We start from the raw sequence: 12,138 nt of genomic DNA, 5'->3' as shown, positions 1-12,138 counted from the left end.
TTCTGGATACTAGACCTTTATCTGATATATTGTTTCCAAATATTGTCTCCCATTGTATAGGCTGTCTTTTTACTTTCTTGACAAAGTTCTTTGATGTACAAAAGCGTTTAATTTTGAGGAGTTCCCATTTACTTATTTCTTTCTTCAATGCTCATGCTTTGGGTGTAAGGTCTAGGAAACTGCCTCCTATTATATGATTTATAAAATATTTCCCTATATTTTTTTCTAAAAGTTTTATCATCTTAGATCTAATGTTTAGGTCTTTGATCCATTTTGAGTTAGTTTTTCTATAGGGTGTGAGACATGTATCCTTTTCATTCTTTTGCATGTGGATATTCAGTGCAATTAATTCTTAAAGTAAAATTGGCACCTACTTGTAAAGAGATAGGCTGAGAAACTCACTCATCAAAAGCCCCTGCCTTGATTCCTTTATGTCTCTGTTATCACCAACTGCATAACTGAGACTGCAGTACTTTCTTCCTATAGAAACGTCTTGCCCCAGGTCCGAATAGGTAGCAGGAAGTATACCAAACTGCTTAATCACATCTGCCTTGTCTTATTGAGAAAAGAGTGGAATGAGTCACCTCCCTGGGCCTGGGGTCTAAAAGTCCACTGGCAACCAGGGGCTCTGCATTGTTTTCCAGGGGTTCTTTTTCAATGGCACCTCCATCTACCCAGTTTCTCAAGACAGAAACCTGGGAAAGGTTTTCTTTTCAGCTCCTTCTTTTTCCAATCTAAGGCATCCAGAGAAAGATACCTTGGTTCAAGAAGGCCAATGACTTTCAGGGTTTCTCTCTCAACTGGAAAGGCACATGGCGAACATGGTGACATCTGCTAGTTTTCTCTCCAGGCTTCTTATTTCATAGGCGTTTTCCTTCTTCATCCCCAAAGGTCTCTGGCTGTATGGGCTCTAAAGCTTTTTCCAAAATTGTTCCCTCTTAAAGGGCTCCGGTAAGCAACTCCACCTTGAATGGGTGGAGACACATCTCCATGGAAACCATCTAATCAAAAGTTACCACCCACAGTCGGGTGGGTCACATCTCCATGGGAACAATCGAAAGCTCCCAGCCAACAATATTGAATAAGGATTGAAGGACAAGGCTTTTCTGGAGTATACAATAGATTCAAACCGGTGCACTCTTCTTCAGGACGCTGTCCTGCACAGGAGCACACAGTCAGGCCTACCTCTAAAATATACCTCAAACCCGCCCAAGTCTCTTCATCCTCAGTCCACCCTGGCTCATCTCTCACCAACACTGCTCTGTCTCTCAGATGTTTTTTCAGATCTTCCAATTTATCTCAAGGTAATGAAAATTTGGTCTTTTAAATATGGCAATCTGATCATGCTAAACTCCATATTTTCCTGATTCCATATTGTTCCATTGAGCCTAAGAGAAGCATGACTTTGTATTTGGTGCTCTCATTGCCTGAAGCCCCTTCTCCAAGCCATCACATGGCTGGATAACCTCACTTCCTCCAGATCTTTGCTCAAATATCACCCTGACCACTCTGTATAAAATTGGAACTCCCTACCTATTTCCCCTTTACTCTGCTTTCCCCTGGAATTGTCAGCATTTGACTTACTACAACTTTGGCTGGGATTTTGGTCTCTCTTTTCCTGCTATAGCCCCTTTCTCCCATGTGAGCTCCAGAGAGGTGGGGAGGCATGTATGCTCTGTTTGCTGTTCTAGCTTCAGTACCTAGAACAAGGCCTGCCTCACGGTGGACACTCCACAAATAGCCGATGAGTACTGAATTAAGTCAAGCTCACTCAGTAGTGGGGACTGGACTCAGAAAGTAACGTGACCCCAGAGATCCTGGTATTTGCCAGTTGTAAGGTCCCATGTACCAAGCCACATATCATCCATGTACTTAAAGCAAAACATAGGCTACATTATGGAAAAAATTACACTCATGTAGAAGCATTAACAGATCACAATGAGCCCACGGAATTAACAGATCACAATGAGCCCACAAGATCATGTCATAAACTTAACAGTAGTGAAATGGGAAATTATTTCACGGCATTTAGAAATGACAACTTCATATACCACCAGAAGAAAACACGACTCAGTCAAAATCCACTCACTGGTTTCAAAACTCACCAGAAAATGCCATGGGCTGCAAGTTTGAAAAAGACAAACACATCTCTTTGTTAGGTTTTCAGTACTAGTAAGACCCAAACACAAGCTAGCCAGTAGATAACAACAGCAGGACAAAGGAAAATGGGTTGTCTCGTGCCCTTAGACAGATGCAAATGGCAGAGATTCGTGGGCCTCCCAGGATCCCACTGCTGTAAGGGAGAGAAAGAGCTGCTGGCCCCATCCTATTCGGGTTGTGAAGGGAAGTGGTTTGTCCTAGTCTGACCTGAGCCACTTGCCTGAGGCGTCTCCAGTGCAGAGGGAAAGAAGTTAAGAGGAGTCCAGTATGGCATATAATGGACCTGGTGAGCACGGCAACGGCCCTGGGTCTAACGCAGAGAAACTGCCCAAGAAGCAACACGCAGGCGTCATCAGGACAGAACGGAAACGTCACACGTGGGGAGAAAGAAGAGCGCCTCCTCGAACGGCCACCAGCGCGAAGGTTCGGCCGAGAGCATCCAGAGAATTAAAAGCAGCTGCAGAACATAAACTCTCCACATCTGAAAGCAAAGAGATATTGACTGGGTTTGGTGGAGTCTCCCTCAGGGCACAACGGCCTCCTTATTGCATTGCACAGATCACACCCTTAAGACGTGCCACTTAAGGCCAGCAAATTGACGAAGAAATTGTAAAGGCAAGCTTCTTTACCCCAGTGCGTTAAAACAATAGAATAAAATAATCATGACATTTTATATTAAACTATTCCAACTGTTTGGGAATTTGAAGAGAAAAAAAACAACCAAAACAACGAAGAAAAAAGCAAACTCTCCTAACAACAATTTGTTCATCTTTCTCAAAATTTACAACGTGCCAATCCTTTATCCAATTAATCTGTTTCTTGGAGACTGTCCTGTAGAAATAGTTGCTCCAGCATAAGACGTATATAAAGTATATTCATCGCAGCCTTAATTGCAATAGAAAAACTTGGGGAAAGATCTCGATGTCTCCAATCGGGGTATGTGTAAATAGCTTATGCAACCATGGAAGAGAATTAGGTGACATCTCTTCTGATGTGGAAGGAGCTGGAATGAAAACCCCATGATAGTGGGAATCTGTGTTCTAATCACTGATATATCTCAAGATCCTGGAACTGAAGCAACAATATTATCCCTTAATAAATACTGACAGGTTAAGTGAATGAATCTCTGAAACGTATTGTTATGTGAAAGGAGCAAACCAGAGCAAAGCACACAGCGTTGGCCAATTGTATTAGGGTCATATATATGCAAATATACATACTTTGCATAGAAGTGCCTAGAAAGAGGCCAGAGGGAGGCACCCCAACTTCTGCCTGTGATTACCCTTGGAGAAGGGTGGGACCAGACTGAGGGGGTGGGAGTCCTCAGAGGAGAGGGCCCCCTTTCTTTATCTGAATGCTTCTGAATTCTAACATATTTTACATGTATTTTCTATGCAATATTCTTTAAAGGAAGATAAAGAGCAGAAAAGAGAGTTAAATCATAAACTCCAAAGCTGGTTCTTTGAGGGCTGGTGGAAGACATTTCTAGTAAATCTTATGAAACCTCACGGTTATCAAACTACAAGACTAGATGCAATAATGTGTCAACAAACTTTAAAATACCGATAAAAGGACTTTTTTCCTGACCGTATTTTAAATACACAAAATAAATTTTTTTTCAAAATATTATAGCAGTAGCAAACTGAATGGATTTATAGCAATAAAAAAATTTAAAACAATAGAAAATAAAAATGAAGTATCGCCTCCCCTCCACATACCTACCTAGAAAATTTCCCTGGGAAATTTGTTAAAATCTTCAAGGAAAAGAGATGAGACTACCCATTCTTTATAAATTCTCCCAAAGATATTAAACTAAACTATTTGTTTTATGTAAATAACATATTTTTAAATATCAGTACCTTTGGCAAAGATTCATGCTATTTACAGAGTTGCAAATATCCTAAGTAAAATATAAATGCACACATAGATATTACAATATTCCATTATGTCAGTGAAGGTTTATTCTAGGGAGACAGGGGTAATATAAGGCTAAGAAATCTATTAATGAATACTTCAACTTAAAAGATAAAACCAGGAAAAAATAACAATAGATGCTAAAGAGGTATCTAATGAAGGTCGACAATCATTTTTACTGAAATATTTACTAAAAACTCTTAAGGTAACTTAGTCTCACAAGACTCTATCTTAAACTCAATAGCCAATATCACACTTTCAGAATGAAATGTTAAAAGCATTTCCAATAAAATTAGGAATTGAATCCTGCCATTCCCTACAGTGCTGGTTTGAAACTATGATGCACCCCAGAAAAGCATGTTCTTTTAATTCTGATCTGATCATGTGGGGGCAGACCTACCGTAGGGTGAACTCTTTGGATTAGGTTGTTCCCATGGAGATGTAAGCCACCCAATTGTGGGTGTGACTTTTTGGTTACATGGAGATGTGACTCTGCCCATTCAAGGTGGGTCTTAATTAGTTCACTAGAGTCCTTAAAAAAGATGGTGCAGAAAGCAGAGAATTCAGCTGCTTGGAGAGCCAACACAGAAACACACATTAGGAAATGCTAAAGTAGGAAATGAAATCCAGAGTTTGCCCCAGGAAAAGGACCCACAGACACTTAGAGATAGGAGGCCACTGGAACTGGGAACTGAAAGGAATGATGCCCGGGAGCAAAGGGCCAGCAGATGCTGCCATGTGCCTTCTCATGTGTTCTAGTTTGCTAGCTGCTGAATGCAATATACCAGAAACAGAACAGCTTTTAAAAAGGGAAATTTAATGAATTACAAGTTTACAGTTCTAAGGCTTTGAAAATGTCCCAATTAAAGCAAGTCTATAAAAATGTCCAAATTAAGGCACCTTAGCAAGAGGTTACCTTCACTTAAGAAAGGCCAATGAAGTTCGGAATTTCTCCCTCAACTGGAAAGGTGCATGGAGAACATGGTGACGTCTGCTAGTTTTCTCTCCAGGCTTCTTGTTTCATGAAGCTCTACCAGGGGCTTTTTCCTCCTACATCTCCAAAGGTCTCTGGCTATGTGGGCTCTTGTGGTTCTCATGGTTCTCTTGTCACGCTCAAGCTCTCTCCAAAATGCTTCCTCTTTTAAAGGATTCCAGTCAACTAATCAAGACCCACCTGGAATGGGTGGAGACACATCTTCAACTAATCAAAAAGTTAAAACTCACAATTGGGCCTATCACATCTCCATGGAAATAATCTAAATCAAAAGATTCCAACCTAATTATTGAGCAGGGATTAAAAAAAAATGGTTGCTCCCTCAGGATTGGATCAGGATTGAAACAGGGCTCTTCTAGGGTACACAATCCTTTCAAACCAGTGCACACCATGTGACAGAGGAATCCAGATGCTGTCTTTCCTCCAGGAAGGTATCCTTTTGCTGGTGCCTTAATTTGGACATTTTCACAGCCTTAGAATTGTAACTTGTAACTTAATAAACCACTTTTTTAAAAGCCAATCAATTTCTGGTATATTGTATTCCAGCAGTTTTAGCAAACCAAGCACCTATCATCTAACATTGCTTTAGAAGTTCTGGGTAATTAAATGAGTCCATAAACGGAAATAAATGATATAACTTATTTGAAGAAGAAAAAATTTTATTCACCTACAATACGATTGGTGCCTAGAATACTCAAGGTTCACAAGTTTAAAACTATTCAAATTATTAGGAGAGTCCATTAAGGATTAAGAGTCTGCATAAAAATCTATAGTCACAAAATACAATCAGCTTCAGTTTTGCAAAACAGCCTAAATTAAGTTCATCAATGATATTGGTGGCAAGTGACTGAATGACCCCAGCTGAGAAGGAGACCTTACTGGACCCTCAGTAATGGAAGTGGCCACTGGAAAAAGCAGCCTGGAGTTGCCTCTTTACAGTGAGATTGGACCAAAACAGTATGAACTTGGGAATATTCTGAGCTGTTTGCTCTGTCTAGGTCTCCACAGTAATTATCTCTTAGGAGGAGGAGGAGGAGAGAGAAGGAGGGAAGGAAAGAAGGAGGAAGGGAAGGGGAGAGAAAGAGAGAGAGAGAGAGGCTAAGGGCTGTTGCCCAGGACTCCCAAAATGAGGCAGCATCAGGACAGGGTCTTGCTCAGAGGAGAGGGCTGGTGGAGCCCCACCTGAGTTTTTTGGCTCACAAAGACCTAGGGGTGTTGTCTTGAACCTGAAAGATGGTCCCCTCGGGCTCAGCAGGAGAAAATTCCAGAAAAATTTTCCTGGTGCTTTTATTATTTTTTTTTCCTTGCAAATCTCCAGACCAGTATAATCCCTTGGGGAGGTGGGTGTCTCCCAAGGGTGCACCCACTGCCCTCAGCACGCCATTTGGAACACAGCTGCTTAAAAGGTGTGTGGCCACTTCCTTAATTTTGGGGAAAATAGTCTCTTCTTGCCTAATGCTGTCTAAAAGAGTGATTTTCAAAACCATGGGTCATGAACCACTAGAGGAGAAAGTGGTCCATTTGGTGGATTTTAATGAAGAAGCTAAATGGAAGGGATGAGAGTTCTCCACCTGTTGAGAAGGTCTGGGCTGTGTTGGGACATGGCAGTTTCAGGTGAGCATATTTGTCTCTCCCTGTGGGCCAAGATTTTAAAAAGTCTGGAAAACCCGACCACCCCTGCCCCATGCTACCTGGGTGCAAGCCTCTTGCAGCTGTCTCCTGTCCCCCAAGCAGTCATAGGGTGGCCACCATCTACAGGGCCATCACCATCTGCAGGGCCATCACCATCTGCAGGGTCATCACCATCTGCAGGGCCATCCACCATCTGCAGGGCCGTCACCATCTGTGGGGTCATCCAGCACCTGTGGGTTCATCACCATCTGCAGGGCCATCCACCATCTGCAGGGCCATCACCATCTGCAGGGTCATCACCATCTGCAGGGCCATCCACCATCTGCAGGGCCGTCACCATCTGTGGGGTCATCCAGCACCTGTGGGGTCATCACCATCTGCAGGGCCATTGCCATCTGCAGGATCATCCACCAAATACAGGGCCATCACCATCTGCAGGGCCATCACCATCTGCAGGGTCATCCATCATCTGCAGGGCCATCCACCATCTGCAGGGCCATCACCATCCTTAGGGTCATCCAGCACCTGTGGGTTCATCACCATCTGCAGGGTCATCCACCATCTGTAGGGCCATCACCATCTGCAGGGTCATCCACATCTGCAGGGTCATCCACCATCTTCAGGGTCATCCATCATCTTCAGGGCCAACTTCAGGGTCATCTACCATCTTCAGGGCCATCACCATCTTCAGGGTCATCAGCATCCGTGGGTCCATCATCATCTGCAGGGTCATCCAGCATCTGTGGCATCATCACCATTTTCAGGGTCATCACCATCTGTGGGGCCATCACCATCTGCAGGGCCATCACCATCTGAGGTCCCGTTCCTGGATGTTGCAGGGCTGGCTCTTGACTCACCCCATGGAGACCCACAAGGGTTGTGACCCCACAGGAGTAATCCACACTAAGTGTGAAGCCAGAGTGTCCAGTGTGAAAAGTCAAAATTGCCCTTTTTCTCTGGTTTGGAGGGAAGAAGATCCCTTTTGAAAGAGGGGAACAATGCTTTTGGACGGGGATGCTTGGACAAAGGATTCAGCAGTAGCACCAGAAAGTTGGAGGCAGGAGGGCAAACCCATTCCTACACTCCTGGAAGCAGAGGGAAGAGGAGGCTCCACCCACCATCTTGGCATTCTCCTTGCCTTCTCTGATTCTCTTATAACCTGCATGGAAACCTATGTGCAAATCAGACCAGTCTGTATCTCAGAATCCAACCACTCTCACCTTTTCCCCTTCAAACTGGCAGCCAAGATGTATAGAGTTTGCCCCATTAAACCTAGCTGTAATTTAGAAATCCTCTAGGAAAGACATCTGGTAACCTTATTCTGATTGTTCATTTACAATTAAAATTTTCAGACATTGAAACAAAAGACTGCACACTTGGCTGTTTGATGCATGCTTTTGTTTTATTTGCTTTTCAACTGACAACACACCCCTGTTCTCTGTGATCCCATAAACCCCATGACTTTGGTGACATTCTCTCTACTGTGACCACGACTCTTTCAGCCTTGAAAGAGTTTCCCTGCTTACACGTGGGGTTTTGACGCTGCATTTGGGTTTTGTGGCTCGGAGATTATCATTTCTGCCTCGTGAGTCTGAGCCGGGGTGAGCTGTCTCAGCTACTTGGAGGTTGATGTAGATCTTTCCACGTGATTCAGGGGAAACAGCCTCATTTCTCTTTGTTGAGGTCTCAGCATATTTTAAACGGGAGAGTGGCTATTCTCTGAGTCATGTCCCCTTTTTGTGACCTATGGTTACAGCCTGAGAATCAATGACATAAAATGAAGTGTTGTGCTCTCTCTCCTCCTGAAAAGTCTAGAAAAACAATGAGAGCTCTTTGGGGAGAACCTATCAAGGTGCCTTCAGATTGAGAGACTAGCCAGTGGCCAAGGACAGATGGGCATGTCCGTGATTCCACAATCCTGACCTATCAATCCAAATCCCACTGGTTGAGAAAGCCTTGTTTGCCAGGGAAGGGGTTGGGACAATGAAAATGCATCCCACACAGCTGGCTGCTTCCCAAGATGTAGAGCTGAGCCCAGCAGTGGCTCGGCTTTACTGCCAGCCGTCAGTTGCTTCTAGGCTTCCTACAATTCTCTATTTTCTAAACTCAAATAAATTTTCAGAAAGGAGGCTATCAATTACTGAGAAATCACAGTCTCTTCTACTCTTCTTTGCTTCCATCCACCACCACTGCACTAAATATTGTTGTTGGCAAGCAAAGAATCTTAGAAATGATACACCATCAAGAATTACAAAGGCTTTTTCTTTCTTTTTAAGAACTATTGGAAAACTAGATCAAATGTTATCTGGAGAAAGCTTCCTTTGCTCTTATAGTGGTAGGTGGGTCTGGTGGTGTCAGTTCGTGGTCTTGGGACAAGGAGATACCTTCTACCTTGAACAAAGTAGCACAGACTAGGCGGTTTAAAACAACAGAAAGGTGTTCTTTCACAGCTCTGGAGACCCGAATCTGAAATCAAGGCATCAGCAGGGCCAGGCTCCCTCTGGAGCCTGTAGGGGAGAAGCCGTCTTGCCTCTTCTCACTTCTGGTGTTTGCTGATAATACTTATCTTTCAGCACTTCAAGCTCTGCCTCCACCCCAACGCAGCCTTCTTGCCTGGTCTGTCTGGGTCTGTGTACACATCTCCTCTTCTTGCAGGGACAGCAGTCATGTTGGAGAGGACCCACCCTAACCGTGTCTGGACTTTTCTTAGCTCATCACATCTTCAAAGACCCTGTTTCCAAATAAGGTCACATTCACGGGATAGGTATTAGCATTTAAGCATGTCTTTTTTGGGGGATTTGATTCCATTGCTAACACCTGCTCAGGGACTAAGATTGGGTCCTTGGCAACAGCCAGAGTAATCCTGCCAGGACATGGACTGATCCAAGGACGGCTTTACAAGAATCATGTATTTTGCTCATAAAGTATCTGATTGAGCTGAAGGCTGCTTTCTGTGGCCCTGGAGTCTAGTAAGATGATGGATAATTTGTTCATATACAAGTCAAACTTTGGATTTGGCCTTAGTTGCTCCCTGAGCTGCTGATAAGCAATCTGCCTCTTGTCAAGCAACATAGGGCCTGCTCAGAGCTTCCCAGCTGCCTTCCCCTCATTCTTATTTTGGAGAAGCCTTTGCTGAAGTCTGCAAGGCAGATTTAAGCCCTTGTGTGTCTAGATTCTTCTAGCAAAGTTCCTTTTATTGCACCTGTTAAGTTCCTCTCACATTGCTTAGCTCAACTCATTGCACTTGTATCAGTTAGCTATGCCTTATAACAAAATATCCCGAAACTCAGTGGTTTAAAAGAACAACCCCCTATTACCATGACTCATGCATCTGTGGGTTATCTGGGGCTCTGCTCTTCACTGGGCTTGTCTGAGGGAAAACTGCTGGGCCAGCTCCGCCTTGTGTGTCTCTAATCCCTTCCCAGGACCAACAGGCCAGTCTTGGCGCATCCTTCACATGGTGATGCCAGAAGAGCAAAAGGGCAGAGAGAATCATTCCAGGCCCCTGAGATGTAGGCTCAGAACTGGTTCTCTGTCTCTTCCACCTCGTTCTGTTGGACAAGGCAGTGCACATGATCAAATCCACACTCAAGGGTTAGAGAAACAGATGCTGCCTGTGCAGGGGGAGGGAGGGGTCCTGCAAAGCCATGTGTCCAAAGATGAAACAAGGAGGGGCTAAGGATTGTGGCCAATAGACCCCATCTTTAACAAGGTTGGGCCCAGCTCTGTTCTCGGTCAGAAGGGATTGAAGGATTCCTAGCTTGGTGCCCAAGTACCACGCACATTTGGTCCCCCTCACATTCTAACGTGGTCTGCAAGTGATGGAAACTCAGCGCCTGCCTGCCGTGGAGACCAGGCTTGCTCCACAGTGCCCGACTTACTGCCCGGTACCTGTCTGGCACCCGGATTGGAAATGGGCAGGAGAAACTCGCAGAGTCCAGGGATGAGATGCCTGTGCTGGGCATGTGCTCTGCAGACTGAGAAGTCTCCCTGCTACTGCCTGCCTGGAGCACACCATGCACCCTGCTCTGAGGTCCCTCTACTATGCCCCACTTACCACCCAGATAGACCCATTGTTCCTCATCGGGTGTCGCTGATGTCTGTGACCAAAGCCTGTGAATGTGGGTTCTGTCCATGAACCAGGGCTTCCTCTCATTGTGTGCACTTGGATTCCTCTTTTGCCCACACCCTCCCTGACCCCCAGGGGAAGTGTTGACGTTCGAAGCAGTAAAATTTTCTAATGCTCTGTCTTCTTGTACGACATGATAGCAGAGCAGAAACAAAATAAGAATAAACCCTGCATTTTCAGACATCTCTGTTCTTTTTATCTTTTTGTCCTAATAGCACTGTTATGCAATTGCAACATCTTCAATACAGAAGACCAAAAGTAACGTAAAGACTGTGTGTTACTTTTGTGAAATCAACCAGCAAGCCAGTTCTAGAGTCCAGGGATGACATCATCAGAGGGATGAATCACATGTTGATGAAGGTATGATTTAAGGAATCGCTTGATCCCTTTTGCACTAATATGACTGAATTTGACTGTTCTGATCTCCTCAAGGGAGACTGTTGAAGTTGGGTCCCCTGTGCCCTTAGGAATTGCCTAGAACATTGGTTCTCAAAGTGTGGTCCCAGCTCATCAGCATCGATGTGCACTTGAGCCCCACCCACATCTACTGAATCAGAGACTCTGGGAAGGAGGCCAGCAGCCTGGGCTTTAACAGGCCCTGCAGGAGATTCTGATGCAGATTTAAGTTTGTGAACCACTGATGTAGAAGTTTTCAAGTCATCACTAGTCTACTAATAATTGCTCTGTTGGTAAGTGGGACCGGTGAAATAAAGTTGGTCTTAAATACATCAAAAAGTATTTGAAGCAATTTGAAGCAAGTAACAGCTAGCAAATCCACAGCATTTCATGGTTTATAGGGTACTTTCTGGTGCACTGTCTTGCTTGCAGTTTGTGACCGTAGGCCTTTTGTGAGAGGCAGATTAAAAAATACCAACAATGCATTGAGTGACCCTCTCCCAGCTCCCAATTCTGCAGAGTCAGAAAAGGAGGAGGTGGGGAATGAATTTATAAATGAATTTTGGAGGTTGAGTTTCTATTGTCATTAATGTTTGTGTTTACGTTTAGTGGACACTGAGCAGGTTTATGTTTTTAAAGCAGGCCTAATATTTCTCACTTCTCCCTAGTTCTTTCCTAGGTTACAAGCTCTCATTTATTCCTTTTCGTGGTTATTCTCAGTTGCATTATTTCCGACACTAAGTGTGCTGAACTCTAGAATAAGACATGTCAGGTCACATGACACTTAATGCTGTTTTACTGATTGATCCCACTTGCAGGGTTGAGGGTGGGTGGGGTCCCCCTCATTCCAAAGGTGCCACGAAGCAGGAAGGTAAGGGTGAGTTCAGCACCTCACGTGAATGTGAGGCTGGCA

At 44.2% G+C, this 12,138-nt stretch overlaps 1 long non-coding RNA gene across 1 annotated transcript in view; it reads left to right on the top strand.

The window, feature by feature from the left end:
* LOC143676644 (uncharacterized) overlaps positions 1-11,619 on the top strand; it is a 33,285-nt gene extending 21,666 nt beyond the window's left edge. Inside the window, exons 3-4 of the long non-coding RNA XR_013172231.1 lie at positions 11,045-11,189; positions 11,297-11,619. This is a non-coding gene — a long non-coding RNA (uncharacterized LOC143676644). The remainder of the gene's footprint in view (positions 1-11,044; positions 11,190-11,296) is intronic.
* Positions 11,620-12,138: the final 519 nt, after the last annotated feature.

Source organism: Tamandua tetradactyla, chromosome 3 (genome assembly GCF_023851605.1).
Source record: "Tamandua tetradactyla isolate mTamTet1 chromosome 3, mTamTet1.pri, whole genome shotgun sequence".
NCBI lineage: Eukaryota > Metazoa > Chordata > Mammalia > Pilosa > Myrmecophagidae > Tamandua > Tamandua tetradactyla.
This window is presented reverse-complemented; position numbering and strand designations above follow the sequence as displayed.